Source organism: Amia ocellicauda, chromosome 21 (genome assembly GCF_036373705.1).
Source record: "Amia ocellicauda isolate fAmiCal2 chromosome 21, fAmiCal2.hap1, whole genome shotgun sequence".
Lineage (NCBI taxonomy): Eukaryota > Metazoa > Chordata > Actinopteri > Amiiformes > Amiidae > Amia > Amia ocellicauda.
In genome coordinates, this window is record NC_089870.1 from 21,299,457 (window position 1) to 21,316,075 (window position 16,619).

At 42.9% G+C, this 16,619-nt stretch overlaps 1 protein-coding gene across 3 annotated transcripts in view; it reads left to right on the forward strand.

Annotated features, from left to right (window-relative positions):
• The first annotated feature begins 38 nt into the window (after positions 1–38).
• daam1a (dishevelled associated activator of morphogenesis 1a) overlaps positions 39–16,619 on the forward strand; it is a 63,668-nt gene continuing 47,087 nt past the window's right edge. Inside the window, exon 1 of one of the 3 annotated variants that reach the window (XM_066694931.1) lies at positions 39–162. The gene's annotated coding sequence lies outside the window, so the exon portion shown is untranslated. Of the gene's footprint in view, positions 163–15,979; positions 16,269–16,619 lie in introns of those variants that run through there. The other 2 variants (XM_066694933.1, XM_066694930.1) reach the window with 2 other exon arrangements.

Sequence of the window (16,619 nt, forward strand, 5' to 3'; positions counted from 1 at the left end):
TCACCCCGCGGCCTGTTATCGACAGTCCATGCGCACTGTGTTATCTGGCCAAAAGGGATGATGTCACCTGCAGCCGCACAGGCGGGCAGCATTGTGTTCAGCCAGATCGCTATTGTACCCAGAAACTGTGGAGCCTGCTCGGATGATGGGTCTCTTTCCGAGGTAAGAAACGACCGTGTCTGAGGTGTTTTTTATGTTGTGGGAATTTGGAAGAAGAAAGCCCAGTGCACCCGAGAGTGTGTCCCAGGGTTGTGTTTGCGGTGAGTCGCTTAGAAAGCAGAATGGAAGCCGCAGTCTCAGGTTAGATGGGTGGGACAACATGACACACACATGCAGAGCAAAGGTAAAGCCAAAGCAGCTGTGTCGAGCTAGACATTATTGCATACATATGCACTAAGGCACGTGCACCCTTTGATTTGTAGATTTTGTGTATTCAATATTGTTTGTCAAATTCATTATTCATATTCTGTAATTTGCATGTTGTATTTATTGTGTATGTTGTTTTTTTTAAATGCATTTGGGATGCTTTGGATGCCAGCCAGGGTTTTGCAGTTCATGCACTTTGCAGAATTAATGATTACAATACAATCTGCATGATTTTGCAAATCATTTTGTGTGAATTGAAGCTGATAGTGTTTCTTGTGAGTCGGTGCTAACATGCAGGATATTAGTACAGCTGGTGAGGCTGAAAGCGATCGGTGAATCTACATCCTGGTGTGCGTATGAATTGGACAAGTATGTGCTTTATTACATTTAACTACAGTGGGAGGATTTCTGATCGATGTAAACATTTGATATGTTTCATTTTTAATTACTGGATGATACATTCACTGTCGTCCAATTGCTTTGCTTTTTTGAGCAGTTAATCTTCAACCAATGCAATGATAATCTTATTTTCCTACAGCGTTTTGTTGTATGTAATATATAATGTAGTCATGAATTAGTGGCTATGCAGCTACATGTTTTTGAACATCAGTAGCAGAACAGGCAGGTGGGAAGGAAGTTGATGGAAAATGTGTCACACTGTGTCATCTTGTGTTTCATTTAATAAGTCGCAGTTTTACATCATTGTCATCAAGTAGACAGCAACCGACATGGATTCCTTTGGCATGCCGAGCATTGCAGTTTTGTATCTGTGGAGCTGATAGTGTCCTTCCTCTCTGCCAGCTGTTGTGGGCGTGGCTTGTAAGGGGAAATTAAAAACTGCACACCACCAGATGTTAATTTAATGTCCCTGTTCTACTGTGCTGTGCTTCTGGGGGTGGAGTCGGTGTTTTGGGTGCACACTCTTAATCCATGTATACATTTATTTATTGCTTTACCTACTTGTTAGGTATTAGTTTACTGATTCTGCTTGCTGGTATTAGTCATGTTTTTTGTGGAAGATCACTTGATGTATTAAGGAGAAGGAAGCAAACACTGCAGACTAAATTATCTGTGAAGTGGAGTAATAGAAGAGAATAGATAGAATGGAATTTCACTTGTGTGAATAAACTTGGTGCTTGATAGTTTTGAAGCTGATTTAAACATCTTAAACCTTCTCATCATTGATTCTTGTATTTGTGTATTTATTTATCCACACATTGCAAGATTCACGCTGTTCTTTCACCTATTGAGCCATCACATAATACCTTTCATATATTTAGTTCAACTCTTGGAATCCAGTGTCTGAGAAGTAATAAACTGCCTTATGACTTATTCATGATTATTTCTGGGTCCTACTGCATCTTCTGGAAGACTGCAGCCTTTACACACACAACCAAAATGCACTGAAATGTATAAAAACAGTCCAATAAATCCATCCATCCATTATGATGAAGAACAGAAATGTCAGTGGCTTGACAAAAAGGTATCAACAATGGTAAAGCGGCCCACTGATGTTTGTGTTTATGCTAACATTGTGAACTGCGTTTCCTCTTTGGACCGAAACTGGAGTTTTGCCAAGCACACAGTGATTAAAAGATTTAATCCTGAGATGACCTCACAGCGCTCGGGTGGGTTGAGATTCTGTGGGCTCAGCTCCCCTGCTTACGGGCACGAATCCGTCTTACTGGCGTGAATAGCTTCCCTTCGCACGTGCGGAAAAACCTCCAAGGTCAACGACTCCTACACTACCGACATGCCATGGCGAAATGGTGGAAATCCAAAGATTCTGTCTCCCATCTCGGTGGAGAGGTTTTTAAACAGTCAGCTGTGGGTGTTTTGGTCATCTACTTCCTTCCATTGCAACCTGAAATGACTCTTGCTGTTTTTGTCATGCTTTCGTTATCATTCATAGGAAATACTTAAGTCAAACGCAGATCCGCACCCATATTGCTGAAGACTCTTGTCTTGTTCCCCTGCATCACAAACACCTCTGTCTCAGTTCACGCCAGACAGATTATAAATTCTGCCGTGGTTTCCCAGACACCCTTTCTTAATTTTATACTAATTGGGCATCTGCACCATTCTGCACAATATCCTCTTATCGTCTGGACCACATTCAGAGCTCCCCAAAGCTTGCCAAAATAAAATTCTGCTGGTGTAAGGGTAAAGCTTTAGAAAGATTTGCGGAGGAAGATCAAGGAAAAGAAATGCTGACGGGAGTTGTAGGAGAACACTCCAATTAAAGATGTTGTGTCATGAGCTAATATTTCAACTTGAGAATATGTGAAAACCGTGCCAGGAGGCGATAGTGGGATTTCTTGCTTGCGTTTCACTCTGTGGTGGATTAAAGGTGGAAGCTAAAAGGGATTCTGTGATCCACCCATTAAAAAAAACATGACTGTCTTCTACATTTTCACTTCCTCTGTGTGACACATCTTGCTTACATCAGTTGAGATGCCATTTATGAGGTTGGCTAGGTTTTTGGGAACGTACTGGGTTTTGATCTTGGTAAATTTGAATGTGCTTTAAAAATAGTATCAAGGATCAGCAACTTTATCAGTTTTGTAGTAATGTTTCCGATACATTTTCAAGTGGTTTAAATCATTGTAGAGAACGCTGGTCTAATGGCATTCATTATCCTTCAGCAAAATGCCTTCAGTGAGGCTAATAACTCTAAACCGTGAGTGTTTATTTAGCCTTCTAGGCTCTTTTTTTAGAATGACATAGCCTTCAAACCAGTGATTAAACAGACTTAAACAAAGGGCATAAACATACTTTTAATTTCTGAGACAAAGTGCATTTATGATGTTCACCTTTTACCTTGGACCAGTTGCCAATAAAAATGGCTTTTCATGTTTAAAAGCTCCAGTAGAAGGGATAATATTGATTTTAAACCTGTGCTTTAATGCAAAGTTAAAAAAAAAAAAAGATGGGTAATGAAATTCACACAGAGATGTCCAGACCCTTCAAAAGCCCTTTGATTTGGGTCGTTATGCAGTCTGTTCACAAACCTTGGCACCGGTTCTGAAAGTCAGCATTTTGGGAGGAGGCATAACTAATTGCGTTTTGAATTTCACTCATCATAGACATAATTGCATGGCTGTTGTTATTTTTCAATTAAGTGAAAGGAGAGACAACACTGGGGAATCCTAATTGTTTCCGCAGGTTTTGTCTACGTCTTGCATCAACAAATAAAACATAATCTACTAAGTTGGTGCCGTTCCTTTTATTTATCTATATCTGTATGACTCTTAGACTCTTTGTCTGCATTACATTATGCTTTTTGTTACCACTATACGTGTTTGTTTATAAACAAGACTCTTATTCTGTGGATATTTAACCCATTCCAAAAACATTTTCTCAGAGGTTTTAATTCATTATAATTCAAACCTTTCAATGATGATTAAATATTTATTCCTCTTTTGGAACATTAGTAGTGGATCTTCTGTTCCCCAAAAACAACAATCAAAGAACAATATAGCTTTATATAATGGTTACTTTGTTAAACTCTTCAGTTTTATGTGGCTCCTTTGCTTTGCACTGTCTGTTACAGTAGGTTAACTTGCAAAAATGAGGAGGTATTCGGATTCCATCAAATCTGAGACCACTCCCTCATTTATAATCTGTCTTCAAACCCTAGGTCTCTGTCTCTGGCTGTCTGTTTGAATATCTGTATTTCTGATACTTTTCATATGAGCAAATTGAAACGTTATTGTAACACCAGGACATGTTTACTGACTGATCTTAATCTGTGTCCATGAGAGTGAGAGCGATGGCAGGGTGGTTGGTGGTCAATTCCACTTTTGCCAATCCAATTCCCTTTGCCATTCCTTTTTCAATTCAACTCCAACTCTAGGATTGTCTATTCTGCCGATGGCAAAGAGAACTGGACTTTGGAGTGGATCTGCAAAAGGGAACTGGAATTGAAAAAGCGCAACTGACCCCAACCTTGATTCAACCGTGCTAAACAAGGACAGTGAACTGTCCCAGTATGGAAAGCGGAGTCCCATGCCCAGCTCAGATCTTGCACAGGTTTGGTAGATGCACAGAAGGTGCCGGTACAGCTTTGGTCTCGTGATGCAGGCTCTGGGTCATGTGCAGCCAGAGCAGGGATGCTAACGAGGCAGCCGCACACGATTGAAACGATCGTTGTATATACGGTCACGTGCTAAACCGCATTGGGTTTGTTTTTGTGCGATTGGATTGTGCATTGTGCAGATCTGCCGACAGAAGAAAGGAAATGTGATGGCGGTGTGATAGTGACGCCTGACCTTGAGGTAGGGTTTCGGGTGGCATAGCTCACATTGTTCAAGAACTGCATGTGGACAGGAAGAAGCTAGACGATTAATTCGGCAACCAACAGACACTTTCAGAAAGAGGAAGGAAAGGGAAGGATACCAGCAGAGTTCCACATGTAATCCTGTGTTGTAAACCACAAACCCTGTGGTTTGAATGACAGCAGCCCGTGTCGTTATGTCAATATATTACTTTTTCTTGAGGATATATCCAGGATGTAGAGAGAAACCGGTTTTCTTTCCGTTTAAACTACCTGCTTACCTCGGCTGATTTAAAATTATATATTTGCATAAGCTTGCTGCTAGATTACTGTATAAAGATGGGACGGGGCAGTAGAAAAAAAAAAAAAAAAGACGACGCTGTATTTTCTGTTTTTGATCCGGCTCCCGGGTGTTTTTAATATCAACTGTGGCTTATTTACATCTGATGAGCTGTCGACAGCAATCTTCAGAAATATATCCAGTTCTGACACGTGCCGGCGATATCAAGTATAACAAAGGGATGTTTTTTACGTGTTTTTGCGATCAAAGATTTGCCCAGCTGAATTTGAATTGCAAAGCATGCTGGGTGTATTAACACAAACTAATGTACTGGTACCACAAGCCTTGAAGGCCTGCCATCACCTCCCCGATTAGCCCAGAGTGGTGCCCGGGTAACAATAGGCCTGTGTGCGTGTTTGAATATGGTATTCTTCATGTAGTGTGCTTCAGTAAGACGAGACAATAGCTCGATTTAATATTGTGTATACCGGGGGGCACAGAATGCCACCTCTCTGCACAAGCAAGCTTCTTCACGTTGATCTGTCAGTGGGCCATCACTGTTCATAGTGTAAATACCACAATTATCATCCAGGAAAGAGAAAACAAATGAGCCCTTTATTCCTGACACCCTTTTCCCCTGTTTTTTTTCATTCCACAGAAAATGGTTAGTGTCTCCTTCGTTTCTGCTCAAACTCGACTGTCGGTAATTACCTCAGACGTTTTTCGTGTCTGGTAACGGTCCCCGGCTCGCTGTGTGTTTACCAATTAAAGGATAATTATCTCCGGTGTTGATAATTTATTCTGTCGAGTCTCCGCTTTCTTGTGGATCGCAGCTTCTCAAGTTATCACTTCCCTTCATATTTGTATTGCTCATTTAATACAGCATTGTGTTTCTTCTTCCCCCTGTGGACTGAAATAAAATGTATCCTGATTTTTGGTTTCCTTTCTTTATCCCCTGTCGTCATGCACTTTTTGTGTGGACGACAAACTTTCTATGATTTCAATTTCAGATCTGCTCGAATGTAGCTCTGCGGGGGGGCGTTCAGCATGGTCACAGGATATGAAAGCTTTTGAATTGCCGCCGGGTGTCTGTTTAAAATAAGCCATTCGTTTTCCAGTCCAGTTTCTGTCAGTCCTGACCAAACAGACACGCACGTCGGATTTCAGCAGGGCGACACTCGTGCATGTGCTGTCTTCTTTCAGCGCCTCAAGCCCCGGCCGGCCGAACGAACTCGACTTATCGGCAGCTGGTGGCTTTGGCGGCCGCTCGAACATAAAAACTAAGCTGGAGGACAATGCTGGTAAGACAATTCCTCTCTCCTCCCTCCTCGACTCCTGTGCTTCCCGGGCACCAGCAGGTTCAAGGTGTTAAGCTGCTCTATGGACATCAAATCCAATATAACCGCACGTGTCTGGCCTGTGTCGGTAATTCCCTATGCCAGACGCAGATGACTGCACTGGTGATGAGTCATGTGTCAGTTGGCACCTTCTGACGTGGTGAGCCAGATGTTCACCAGAGGTGTGGGAACGTCATTTGAAGAAAGCCTGGAAGGGGGCGATGTATATATTTGCGGTGTCGCTTACTCCTTGAATGGAAAACCAGTTCTCCTTGAAGCTGGAATGCTTCGTGGTCTTTGTGCTGGGTTTGATCAGTCCCACTTACCCCCAAGATGGTGTCATATGTAGGCTGTTGAGATTTAATGACGCCATCTGGGGAAGTTCAGTTCGTATAATTGATACAGCTTACCATAATCCCTCATTGTTTGCCAATTTAACCCGAAAACATCTGTGTAATTAAGCCATAAATCTGCTAAAGGATGTGATATATTTTTATTTAAGTTATTTAAATCGTTATTCCCCAACAGTGTTAATATTTTGTTACCCATACAGCTTAGATGTGGGTTTAATTAAGTGGATTAGCCTCTGCAGACCCTAAGAACAGCAGTGTTCTGTGGAGACCCAGATAAGACCCAATTAAACCTGTCTTGAGCCCTAAATGAGCTTTGTGTATATCTCACGCCCGGACATAATTCCTTACCTGATGCTGTTTACAGTCTCTGGAGAATTGTGTTGGATAAACAAGTTTTTTTTTGTTAGTTAGGTCTCCTAATCCGCAGTTAAACGCACAATAACTCCACTGCAGTACTGTAGAGGTGTACCTACAAAGGGTTAAAGCAAGCGGCGTCTTTATATAAGGGTTATAGTTTACATTTTCTAATTCTTTACCATGAAGGCAAGGATAAGCTGTCTTTGTTTTCACCCACATTCCAGCAAAACACTGTGTGAGATGGTCTGAGATGGAAAGACTGAGGTGTTTTTCTCCTCTTAAACGTCTATATATGTGATATTTCCCCACATGGTGACTTTGTTTTTCAGCTGGTCAGTTTCCGTTCTCTCTGCCACATTGCTCTGCATTGTTGTTGTGTTGTTTGTGTGTCTGTCTGTCTGTCTGTCTGTCTCTCTGTGGAGGAACGGTCCAGTGACTGGAATGCACCTTTTTCCTTGTTTGGCAGACAAAACACAGATAACAGTGAGTGAGAAAGACGCTATAGGGGAAGCCTTTTTGCCCTATAGGGTCATGACCTCTGGAGGTGTGTAGGTTGGTATTTATAGCAGGTGAATGTCGACTGGACGTGACCGGAAGCCTGATAACCTCGCCAGAATCGTTCACCTTTCACACACACAGAGAGAGAGAGAGAGAGAGAGAGAGAGAGAGAGAGAGAGAGAGAGAGAACTAGGTGACCTGGAAGTAGCTTTGAATGCTTTTTTTGGATACCTGACCTACATCAAAGTTTCAAAGTGTATTTTTGACCACAAAGTTTTGTTCTGAAGGCTGTGTGGGGAATGAAGGCACAAAGACCTCTTTTAAGATCTCTCCTGACTGTGGAGTTGATGTCCTATCAGAGCCGCTAGTCTGCTCTCGGGCGCTTTGAAGTATGAAGTTGGCTTTGGCGACGGTCTCCTCACTGTCGTAAGCGGCTTTACAGCTGTGTTTCAGAAGCTATTCACACACAGAGGGAGGAGAGAGAGATTTGCTTTATTAAAAACTTGGGTGTTCCAGTTATTTTGACCTAGTTTCAGGAAAAGAATCGTCCATCGTCTTTACTGCCAAGCACCAGTGGAAAAAACATACATTTTCCTCCATTTTTGTTGTGAAGCAGAGTGAGAAATTGGGCACATTTAGGCAGGAGATTCGGTGAAGCCATGATCAGTCACACTTGCCGTGGCAGGCTGTGTCCTCATTTTTATTTAAACGACCGAGCCAGTGCCAGGATCTCGACGGGGCCGTTGGGAGCTGAGCAAGGACTTCAAGCCCTTAATTAGCATGATAATGAGATTGGAGTGCACAAATTAACAAACTAAAGTGTCGTGCTGGTGCGGGAGAAAGGCAGCAGTCTGGGCTACACTAACTGCTCTGCGGCCGACACAAAAGCGTGGCTGAGATGTGCGCTTGAGGATTTTGTGCCCCTTTTTATAGCTCTGAGAACTCTTGGGCGCATTGAAGATGTTGTCTTTTTGTTCCTGCTCTGGCTGGATGTTGAAGATCAAGGGGTTTGATAATGGTCGGGGTGGAAACGCGCCCTCCCCATAAAAGGTTCTCGCTTTGATTGTTAGTGTCCTTAATGGCTTTAACTCCAGTGGAAGTGCTCAGAAATGTACTGCTAGACCTAAGTAGTGGATTTGCGATTTGAAAAGCACTTCAGGAGAACAATTATGGCTTGTGTAGTGGCATAACCTGCATTGTGTTTTGTGTAAGCGTATACAGTAGGCGACTGCTGAAACAGTTTTTTTATGTGGTTAGTTGTCTGGTCACGCTGAAAGGGGGGATTTCTGCACAAGTAGCATTTTTTGAACCCAGGTTACAGTTTTAATCTGCCACAGCTGTTCCACCGAACGTGAAACCAATTCAGAACTAATTAACCCAAGACGAATCACGAATAAAGTGTGATCTATAACTACCTCGCTGTCAGAACCACGAATATATTCCTAAAGGGAGTTGATGACGATACAACGACAAATATGGGGAACTTTTTTTTAATGATTGGTGATTCTGCCCATTTGCACGGCTGTGGAGAGTGAACCAGCGTTCCCGATGGACCTGAAAACAAAATTGCCTACAATTAACCAGCCATTTTGTCTCCCAAACTGGGTTACGACGGAGAGATAAGCTCTGTAGCGCAGCAGGCCGTTTAGCTGATGTCTCTAAATTATTCAGGACCTTCAGGCAAGAAGGAGATAACGTACTTTTGTTGTTGATGATGATGGCGCCAATGTTTACATGCAGACTTTCATCAGATCATTAAAAATTAATTATGAAAATGCAAACTCACATGTGTATGAATGTATAGAACATATTTTTAATTTATCTCAATGACAAGTAGCCACCGTGGTGACCTGAATCGCAGCAGTATCCCCGATTGTTTTGGTTGCTGTGCATCAGCTGCAGGACGCTGGCCCAGTTAGATGCATTTTTTTTCCTTAAACAACATTGCGAATCACAGAGAACACTTCTGGCTGCGATCATGACAAGATAATCGTGTCTGGTCTTGTGAAACTGCCTTCCAGGCCCAAGCCACACAGCAGTGCGCCGCCCGTTCCGCTCCGGGAACTTGGAGGGTGTGATCCGATCCTCGGTCACTGTCTGGTGTCTTAATTTGTGTCCCTGGCGTGCGTTGTTGAGGAGTATCATGTTCTGGTTTTGAAGCAGAAGGAAGCTGCAATCCAGTGATGTCAGCCATCGTACAAAGTATAGTGTTCCTTTGGGAATCCCTACATTTCTACTTTTATTGGCGTTTTCTTATTTTTAGCGTTCTGTGTTCATGGAATAGATTGTCTCTGTGATTAAAATAAAGATTGTTGTCTGTCATACAGGACAGCAATTTGTTTATGATGAGTATAGATTCTAATTCAAAAACTCTTGTGATTTGATTATTTCAGCTGTAAAATATACTCTAGTCTCAGACTAATTTAAGTGCTTTTTAAATCCATCTTTAATATATAATTGTGTGGGGCAGACAAAATGTCCTACGAGATGCCTCTGAATATCAAATACATTTGTCTTCTCAGAAGTGTCTTACGGGACAATAATTGAAATGTAATTTAAATGTGTTATGATGTAATGGCAGTTGCAACTGTTAGGAAATACTAATTCAGACTCTTCTGACTTTAAAATATTGATTGATAACAAGGGGAATTTGGTGGCAGAAAGCACTTGAACTGTATGAATCTTTGTGAGAGTTGTCCCCCTCACTGTGTACCTCCAATCCCACTTGTAGTCGGTCTCCAGTGGCCCCCTGTGACTACCTCATCCCCTGTTCTTCGCCGTCTACTGCTCACCTCGGTCCCTGTGTGAGTTTATAAACACAGTAACGCACTCCCACACGACCAGACCTGGCTCTCACTTGGGAGCTGCTTTGCGTCTCCTGCCCATCCCTGCCTGTAGGGCGGCTCTGAGACGGCAGACGCAGGCGTTTTTTTTTTTTTTTGTGTGTGTGTGCGTTTTCCTTGGCCTCCCCTTCACAGCCCTGGGGGAGCCGAGCTGATGGCAACAACACAAACGCAGGCGAGAGCAGAGACACTCGCAACGGGATGTACCGGTAAGTGGAGTTTAGTTGTGTTATTGAAAGTCAACACCCTTCCTGAGTGGAGGGAAAGAAAAGACTTTCAGGCCCTTTCCCCTCGAAGGAGACCCCGGCGATAACAGTTAAGCTCACTCTTCTAGGAAGACGTAGGCCTGCTATAGGTAGTTTACATGCCACTCGCACAAGTACTCTGCTAGTCGTGCTTTGTGGCGTTATGTTTTGTGTTTATTTGCCACTGAAATCCCTGGGTTTACTGATCCTCTTATGTAGTTGATGTGTCCCTCCTTGGGTATTGTTTTAAACAGTCAGTGTGCCATTTACGTGCTGACATGGTTACATAACTTTCATACAGTGAAGAAGAAAGTAATGGCTGGAAGAAATTGAAACCAGTGAAAGTAACCAACCCGGATATTTAACCGTGCCTTTATTGTAAATGTTCCTTCTGGTTTTGTAGTCTTCCATCCACAGTTGACTGGTGAACAGCTAGATTATACCTGGAATGAGATTATGTGTATATGCTGGATCATCTGGGTCTGTAAAACGTGCCCTTGGGGTCTTACGCTCACCTGGAACTCCACGGGCTGTGTACCAGACCCCAGATGTGCTATTCCTGGTTTGAAGGGCCGTGTCTTTCGGACCGCATGTGTGTCACCGGCTTTTGTTCTTGCCGTGAACTCTGTGCCGTTCACAAGCCGTCAGCCAGACGGTCGAAACGAGACGCGGTCTGTGTCAAAACGGGCATCGGGTTTCCGCTCTCCTGGAAGATGAGTCGATGAGAACCGGCGAAGATTAAACCTCATGACTGTAATGATGTGACTGTAGGAGGATGACGACTCTGATCGGCCAACCCGAGGGACCGGCGGGGCCCCAGCGCTGTACTTTAGGCCGCTGATGAATGTAGACCGCAGCAAAACAAACCACAAGGCCGTCAGGGAGAGCAGTGTTTACAGCTCGGGTGAAATTACTCTCCTACTGAGCTGATTATCTTGTCGCTGTTTGTTCTGCAGTGGATGGCATTGCCTTGTAATCATATCATTGGGAAAGGCTGTCTGATTGGGAAAGACTTGGCCTTAAGTAGTATTGGGTTACAAAGAAACAACATACATTTTAATTTCATTATTTATTTATTGTAATTCATATTTTAACCATCCAACAAGATAGTAACTTTCCACCACTAGTGAAACAACATAATTACTTGTTAAAGTGTACTTTGCAAGCTGGTTCTCGCTGACCTTTTGTCTGTGTGTGTTTGTGTGAAGGGATTTAATTTGTATCCAATACTAATTAGGCTTCAGTAGTGCCAAGGACAAAAACGCAACACTCGCTTTGTGTTTGCTTCATTGTTGTTGTTCAAAGGATCGTTGAAACTTTGCATAAACACTCGCTTAACACAAAGCAGCACCGATCTGGTACGAGTTGCCTGCTCTTTTGTGGAAAAATGTCTCGGCTTTCTATACAATCCCGATGTAATGTGTGCGATGCATATGTCCCAAGCCTCAAGTCATATTTATTTATTCTTTTTAAAGATGAAACCACTGGAAAAAATGCTTTGAATTGCCAGTAATTTCTATTGGATTCATTAAAATCAGATTTCTCTCTTTTTCGCAGGAGCGATTTTGCTAAGTAAGTGGGTTGTTAATGTATATTTATAATGAAATCTGGATTCCACTGCAGAATACTTCATTCCCTGAAGAAAACAGTTATTCAGGCCTTTTCAGTTTCTCGTCTTTCTTTTATTAAAGAATAACGGTTCAAAATCACGATCAGAGTCTTTGTATTGATCCGCGTTGACCCAGTTTGGCATGAATTATTCTCTCATGCTCCGATACTTAGATGGATATTTATATATTTTCTCTCGGTGAGGTTAAAAAAAGCAAACATTAGGCAGTAAAGTAATACTTCATCATATTATGCAAGCATATATAATTTAAGGGCCACATGATTCAATTCTCGTTTGCCGTAATGGAAAAACACTTTATCCCTTTTGATTTGATAATGTGCCACATAACTACATCCTGAATGTATTAGTTAACCCTTTAACTTTCACTCCTACATACAGGAAGACAATTGAGCCTTTATATATGTGTTTACAGAAACCTTTGGTTATATGAATATAGTTTAAAATGTTGTAGTGGTTTTGTAAGGATTAATATCTGAATGTATAAATACCATATAGCTTTACCAATCAAATGGGAGGGACACCAGTTTATTTTATTATTAATTAATTCACAAAGTTCAATAAAAACTGAATTCCAAGACTATGAGCTCACCAGCATGCACATGATGTTTCGTAAAACCTTTGAAACATTGAATCACAGGGGCATGCAGTTCAGTGTAGTTTGCAAGGGGCTACAGGCTATCCTCCTCTCCTTTGAAGCCCCCCGAATCTCTAGAAACCCATGTGATGCCCGAGTGATGTCCCCGATCAGCCGTACAGAATGGGAAACAGTGCGTTCGTTGTTGTAAATGTCTCCAAGGCAGCTGTTACTTGTGATACGCCGCCAAAAAAGATGCGTAAAGTCCTATTTTTACTTTCTCCGATGATTAGTTCGAAAATTATAAGGAGTGTGACATGGCAGCCGACGCCTTTTTTTTGTCAGATCTGGTTGAGCTGCGGTGCATCGGCCTCAGCGTTCAGACGTGGGTTAATAATTGGCAACAGGCTCCGGTTGTTTGAACCGATCGCTCTGCGTTTCACCTCGTTGGACTCTCGTTTAATTAAAAGGAAGAAGGGGTGTAGTTGTGTAGTGTGGAGTAGTGAGGGTTCCTTCCAGAAGGCATCGCTGATTTTTTTTTTTTTTTAGGGTTATGAATGATCAATTAATTGCAGCTGAAGAAAAGCACAGTGACATCTCGTTGGCTGGCTGTACTTTCAGCTGTCTCTATGTGTGTGTAAACTGTCTAGATGGTTTGCGCATCGTTTTGCTTTTGAATTATGGTCGGCATCTGTAAAGCTTAAAACCTAGTAAAGTGTTGTGCATTTTCTGTGGGCTTTTAGATTTTGAATTTGCTTGATTAGATTGAGTCAACGCTGTGTTTTTAAAATAGATTGATGTTATTTTAGTCAGTGTTAGGTGTGTATGAATGTTCCTTCTCCTTCTGAAGTCTAAATATTGAAATCTTGTTTCCAATCACTTTTAAAGCCAGTAATTTACTGCTTGAACTGACACAATCAGTTAATTGTTGCTTTCAGGTAGTGACATCAATATTCATGTAATGTTTGCATTCAAAACAATGTACAGAAGCAGTGTTATTATAGAGAGAGATGAAGTCACCCTAAACATCGGCTCCAGCTGTGCTCGAGCTGCTCACAGCAGCACGATGTCCTTTTAAAAGCTGTGAAATCTTAAAGCTGCTCTATATACGGATTATTTAATGTGCTGGGGAGCACATTAAATAATTATAATGTGCATTTTAATGTCTGATTCAAGGAAGGAGATGCTATACTGAATAGTGGATAATTTCTTGAAGGGAAAATGTTTTGTAGAGGAAGCTAATTCTTTGCTTTAGTTTTTTTTTAAGTACCAAAATATATTTATATCCAGGATCGGTATGGGTGTAGTATGTAGGTCATAATTTGCTGAATTCAGTTGCAGGAAAGGGTTATTTTGCTTACTGCGGCAAGAACGCTCGCTGGGATAATCCCGAGGGGGATAAAAAAAACTCGAATGATTTAAATTTGAAGTCTTGTAATCCGTGTGAAGTGTGAGGGGAGGTTGGGCAGACAGCAGTATATATTATTCAGTACATTAAAATTCTCCAGTAGAAATACACAAATTGGTAGAACTACTTTGTGCTAGATTGCATTTTCCCTGAAATGGTTTGCCAAATAAGAAATGCACCCCCGTGCTCCACATCTGAGTGGTTGTGCCGGTTCGCTGTACGGACGATGTGTATCTGAGTGCGATCGCTATCAAGTCGTTCCCTTGGCAGTGAGTCAGGGAGTCTCTCCGGCTACAGGTTTGGCAAAAACATGAGAGCCTGCTTTGTGGAAGTTTCTTCGAGAGCATAAGTTTATCTCTCTGGCCGTACCTTCCCTCAGCCAGCCCGTGTTGTTGGTTTGGAGATGGCTGAACAGTATTTAAAATCCTGTTTGTTTTTGGATGTGGAACTCTTCCACGGGTCATACAATGATTGTGTTGAGGGAGGGGGCAGTTCATGGACTAGATAAGATATTGCAGTACAGCTTTATGAGCTTTCTGATCTTCCGCGCTTGTCCGACCGCGCTGATACGGCACTCCTGAGACCTGGTTCATTTACAGCTTGTCATTGTTGAATCCATCACCTCGTGTTTCAGAAGCCTCCATGCAGCAGGGACGGTGTGATGCATCGACGAGTTGAACTATTGTGGCAAGGCATGTGACGGGAGATTGAGTTGAGTTCAGTTCCGTGAGACATCGTATGGGCGGATCGATAGCGTTTCAAACAGACAGACGGGGCACAGATCGAGAGCTTATGGCTATTCCGTTCGAACAACTGAAATGGAACGTGTGGGTCTGTGAGAGGTGACGCCTACCCTCATTGTTTCCTGTTGATTGGGGTTTGTGTGGCAAGAGATAGTAGGAGGTGCCGACTGAAAATAATCTGTCGTTGTGTGCTTTCTAATTTAAAGACACGGGTTATACTTGGTGAGCACAGGACTGAACTTCAAGTACTGGCTATTTGTGATGTTTACCACCCTGCTCTTCCGTGATTTGAGCTGGGACACTGACCATGGGGGTCAAAAACAAACTTGATCTTCTCTGGAGTTCACAAATAATTCTTTCTTAGGTTATAGTCAGGAGAAATGTGTGAATGTGTTTTATGCTTCAGTTAATTGATTATTATTATTTAATTTAAATTACATCCCTTTATGTGAGGGGATACTCAGATTGGAAGCCAAAAGAAAGACCTGTGGAAATAGGCCAAAGTAAAAAATGGCTTATCTGTCATCGGTCTGTCTGTGCTTTCAGATTTCTCCATTTTGTTTGTAAACGGCTCTAGGTAGACCGCATGTTTGGTGCTGTTGGAAAAACAAATAAATCTAAAACAGATTTTCTGCATGAAGACCTTTGGGCCTCCGGAGACAAACAGGCAGAACGGCCCCTATTTTGTGTGTGTGCATTTGCCGAGCTTATCTCCGAAGGACAACGCAATCAAGTCTCGTCTTGTGTCTGTGGGGCTGACACTGTTGCCCTCTCCGGGATGCTTGACAGCCTTGAAAGACTTGTGGTTTTGGATTGCGGGGGCTACACACACACTTGCACAGACACACAAACACGTGCGTACAGACCTCGAGGCATTCCTTTCGACAGCTCTTCTGCTGTGACCAAACCTACAGTCGTTCCACACACACAGACACACACACACACACACACACACACACACGCACAACCCAAAGAAAGCAGGAAAGAAGGGGCGTGGCCTGAGCTTGGGCTGTGTCCTATAAGAACGAGGGTGTTGAAAAGGGGCGTGCGCTCGGGCAGGGGGACTGACTCACAGCAGCAACATCTGTGCCTTTGCTCTTGGCTCAGCCGCTGTGGAAGCAGCCACTGAGTGGCCTTTTGTTTTAGTGTAAACGAGGAAATGGCTCTGAAAGGCTGAGTCCGCTGGGAGCGAGGGGATTGTTCGAACGCCGTGCTGCACCCACCCACCGGCCGGCATCAAAGGATATGTCAAATCCGGAGCGGCGAAGCCCGAGATCCGTTCTGCAGAGGCGCTCGCTTGTACCTGTTTTGAGGACGGAGTGCTGGGAGATGTAAGCCGAGGATCCTTCTACCCCCAGGTACAAATGCGATGCTTTTAAATGTATTTGGTATCAGGCATTTGTTGTGTTATAGATCCTATTGTATCCCACACAATGCAGGGCGGATTCATCCTTCTGATCTGCAACTGATCAAGTGTGATGGTTAGAAATGCAAAATCTGGGGAATTCAGTAGCCTTTCAAACGGGGAAATTTGAGATCTGCCTCAGTCCTGAATGCTTTGAATCCTCCCCTCGTGCTTAACTACCGGTGCAGGATGTGTTTGAGCTTCACACGCAGATAGTCGCTGACATTTCTCGCTCTCTCCGAGCTGTGTGTGTGGGTCGGACACCCTGTGCCGGATGAAGTCACGTCGCTGGTGTAATTCTCCG